Here is a 4,354-nt window from a genome sequence, read left to right as displayed (position 1 = left end):
AATATTTTCCTTGCATTAAATGCAGGCATTTCCGACAAGGTGTACTATTATTGTTTAGGCTTCCAGACCTTTCTCCCTCAAGTAATGCCACCTTATTTTTAAGACAGGAAAGGTCTAAATATAGCAACCTATGGCTCTCCCTTTCCTCATGCTGTCATCTGCTCGCCGTTATTTCAGAGTTCAGTTCTTGGCTCATGTTTCTCTACCCAAATGCACCATTATTATCAGAGACTAGAGGAGAGTGCCCTTCAAGAAATATGTCATTTCTTATAATCTCACAATTTATTAATTCTAAGTAATTGTGATCTTCACGGGTTTCAGCTGCTATTTGATTCCTGTTTTGAATGTGGTTGGATTTTCTTCCTTTCGCAAAGTGAAAAGTTTGAAAACAAACCCAACGCTCCCTAACAAAATTTCCACTTTTAGGTGTGGACTACTTCTTTAGGGAATTGCTCCCGTGGCCTGACGGACAACGCCTCTGATTCTGGATCAGAAGACTGAAAGTTTGAGTTCCTTCTTGGTGCCTTGTTTCTGGTTTGGCAAGCAGTAGAAGCCCGTTCAATTGACCTCCAATGGCCAGTGTTTATTTTAGGAAATGTAAGTAATTCAGATGCATCTATGTATCCTTATCCTTCTCTCCCCTCCCTCTCCTCACACCCACCCATAGCCCTTTGACTGCATGCATCTCCCTCAGGAATCTGATGTGATGTTAAATGACTACCTTATGACTTTATATAAAGTTCTAAAGAGAAGGAACTGGAATTCTGTTGGCATCTGTAAGAAATGTACTTACCAGTACTCTTGTGATTTTAAGTCAGCTGGGGTGTATGTGTGTGGTGTGGGGTGTTTTCTACAACATGGTGTTTGAAAACCTCCAATGGAAGTCCTTTTATGATCAAGCAGAATAATCCCTCAGCACACCGTGCAACTCATCTGCTTTTTATAATTCCCAGCATTTCCGTTCTTTTCTCCTTTCGAAAACACTTTTTGCGTATTCGTGTGGAAAAAACACATTGTTTGATGGATTGCCTTTAAATGTTTCCCCATTTCTACTCCAGATGAAGAAGCCTTTTACACTAATGTGCTCAATAACCCTCTGTTCCCCATTACAGTGTCACTAAAGAACAACACAAAAAAGGAAGGACTGAAAGAGGAGACAAAGAACAGCCTCGATTATTTCTTCTGGAATTTCCTTGGTTTTCTGAGTAGTGTTTGGAGCGTGGGACAGCCTGAGGTTAGCAAGCAGAGAAGCTTCTTCCTGTTTTACCTTCCATTCCTGGCACTCCTCCTCTACCAACCCATCCACAGTCTTCAAAAATTGGAAAACACTTTTCAGACGTGGATGGCAACAGACCTCACAGAATTTCAGGTTTGTGAGTAGGTAATATTGCATGAGACTTGCATTTACAAACGTACGAGTCTTGTAAACAATACTTTAAGGTATAACTAAAATGGCACCTATGCCCTTTTCGCAGCCAGAAGCCGAAATAGCTCAGTTGGGAGAGCGTTAGACTGAAGATCTAAAGGTCCCTGGTTCAATCCCGGGTTTCGGCAGTTCCGTTGGCCTTTGCATGATCGTGGTTATCCTTTTTCTATTTATATATAACAGTTGCATTCCAAGGCTTTAGGATTCTAATAAAACTAACTGTAAATAAAGTTAAGCAAAAACTTGTCCGGAAGGAGGGCGTAGCTCAGTGGTAGACCGCATGCTTTGTATGTAAGAAGAGGTTTAGTGATCGATCCCCAGCAAGTGCAGACTTTTCCTCTGTTTCAACACTGTTTAAAGTCATTCTTTAAGGAAGGAGCCCTCGGGTCTTCCACTAGTTGAGAACTGGGCTACCAGCCAAAGGGCCACTGGCAGATTCTAGGAAACACTATGGAGCAGTTTTATCGTTTCCTATACTGTTACTATTTTTTTTATATATACTGTTACTATGCGTCGGAATCCACTCAACAGCAACTGTTTATTTAATTGTTCCCCTGAAGGAATACAGATGTAGTTCTCCTAATATTTTCCATATTATTCCTGCACAAATAGAAAGTAAAAACATAACCTGGTGGATTCCCTTGAGTGCTCTTCCATTCACAGGCTGTGAGCCTCTACATCCCCTAAGGAGACTGTAACAACGGAAGGAAGACGTTAATGAAGAAGAGAAATGAAGAACCGGATCCCAACGGAATCACTTGAAACACCAGACATAAAAGCCTGCACATTAACAGGTGGCTCACCTTGCTCCCATTTGTACTATCATAAAGACAGAAAGGCAGAAAAAGTGTGTTCTGCATACAATCTTGGTTATGTTATCGTTCTCATGCCAAGCATGCAAAATAAATAAAGAAGGAATTTTAAAAAATATTGACAAAGAAGGCAACCATATGGAAAACTAAAAAAAAAAAAAAAAAGATATTTGAGTAACTTGAGAATTGCCTTGGGACACTGGCCTTAGTGGCGGACTACTACAAATAAAGGGTGAATGGGTCACAGGTATGCTGAATACTTCCTCTGTAAAGAACAGCAGCTGACTCTGTTCCTTCACAGTCAATCTTACCACATCTGCTTTGTATGACCAGTAAACTTCTAGGAATTTCTAGTGCACTGCTGGTAACTAATGCGTTATGGATTGAAAACTTCCTCTATTTCTGTAAGTATTTCTGTTGAGTCAAAGCATCTTTAGGAAGACACAGAATTTGATGTTTGCTCCCACCACTGCCTTCTGGGATGTCATTACTTCTCAATTTTCTTCTCCCTCAAAAATATCCATAGCAGATGGTCAGGAGAGAGACTGCTTGGCTTCCAAGTCTGATTGGCCTCAAGTTGGTCATGTTCCTGGGGTCAATTATTTATTTATTTTAGGATGCATTTTATCAACAGAGGTAAGGTGGTCATTTCATGTGTTATCTCCTTTTCCTGTTATCCACTTGTTCTCTCCAGGCACTTTAAGAACAAAACTTTAAGAACACGGTAGGAAAAATTGAAAGGAGAGTTTGGGGAGAGTAATACTGGCTTCATACAATGAACTAGGAAGTGTTCTCTCCTCTTCTAGTTTCTGGAAATGATTGTGCATAGTTTGTGTTAACTCTTTAAATATTTGTTGGAATATTCTAATTAATCTTTCTGGGCCTGGTGATTCTTTTTTTTGGGTGGAGGTGTTTTAAAATTGCTAAATCATATATCCTTAATACAGTGCTATTCAAAATACATATTCATATTGGGTGAGTAGTGGCAGTTTGAGTTCTTTGAGTAATTGGTCCATTTCAATAATGTTGTCAAAATCATCTGTGTAGCATCGATTATACTATTTCCTTACTATTCTTTTGTTGTCTGTAGTCTATAATGATATCCTCTGTTTCATTCCTGATTCTGACACTTTGTGTTTTCCCCCCTTTTTTTGGTTGCTTTTTTTGTTTTCAGTCTTCCTAGAGGTCTGTTAATTTTCTTCATCTTTTCAGAGAACCTACTTATTGTTTCATTGATTTTCTTTACTTTGAATTTAATTTTTTTTGCTCTTATTTTTACTATTTCCTTCGTTCTGCTTGATTTGAGTTTATTTTGCTCTTCTGTACCCCTCTTTTTTTTTAATTTTTAGATTCTTCAAGTGAGAACTTAGATAATTGATATGAGGTTTTTTTCTTCTGTATGCATTTAGTGCTATAAAATTCTTTCTCAGTACTGCTTGAGTGTGTCCCACAAATTTTGACATGTTGTGTTTTTATTTTTATATTCTTGAGACTTCCTCTTTAACTTATAGATTACATAAAAGTGCGTGGCTTAGTTTCCAACATGGAAAATATGCTTTATGTTTCTGTGACTGATTTTTAGTTTGATTCCATTGTGGTCAGAGAACCCACTCTATATGATTCAATTCTTCTAAATTTGTTGAGGTTTTTTGATGGCCAGAAGTATATGCTCTGTCTTGATACATGTTACTTGGGGACTTGAAATAATGTGCATTCTGCTCTTGTTTGGTGAAGTTTTATATAAATGTTGATTAGGTCTGTTGGCTGATGGAGTTTTTTAGTCCTTGTATATGTTTGTTGATTTTCTGTTTAATTGCTTTTCAATTATTTAGAGATAGGTGTCAAAGTCTCCAACGATAATTGTGGATTTGTCTATATCTCTTTTTGATTCAATCAGTTTTTTTCCCACATAATTTGCACCTCTGTTGTTTGGTGCATACACTTTTAACACTGCTATTCAGGTAGTCCCAATTATCTCATGTTAGTGTTGTGAAGAAACACAAAACTGTTTTTTTCCCCTATCATTAGTAATACGTAATACAGTGTGTAATTTGTTACTGTCACCATATCTATAAGATTGTATGTAATTTTTCCAACCTCCCAAGACAAATGAAGC

At 37.8% G+C, this 4,354-nt stretch overlaps 1 non-coding gene across 1 annotated transcript; it reads left to right on the top strand.

Annotated features, from left to right (window-relative positions):
* Positions 1–1,481: 1,481 nt before the first annotated feature.
* Positions 1,482–1,554, top strand: TRNAF-GAA (transfer RNA phenylalanine (anticodon GAA)). Its single transcript has one exon. It is a non-coding gene; the product is annotated as a tRNA-Phe (tRNA).
* Positions 1,555–4,354: the final 2,800 nt, after the last annotated feature.

The sequence above is a fragment of the Elephas maximus genome, chromosome 1 (genome assembly GCF_024166365.1).
Source record: "Elephas maximus indicus isolate mEleMax1 chromosome 1, mEleMax1 primary haplotype, whole genome shotgun sequence".
Classification (NCBI taxonomy): Eukaryota; Metazoa; Chordata; class Mammalia; order Proboscidea; family Elephantidae; genus Elephas; species Elephas maximus.
The sequence above is the reverse complement of the archived record's forward strand: the minus strand, read 5'-3'. Positions and strand labels throughout refer to the sequence as shown.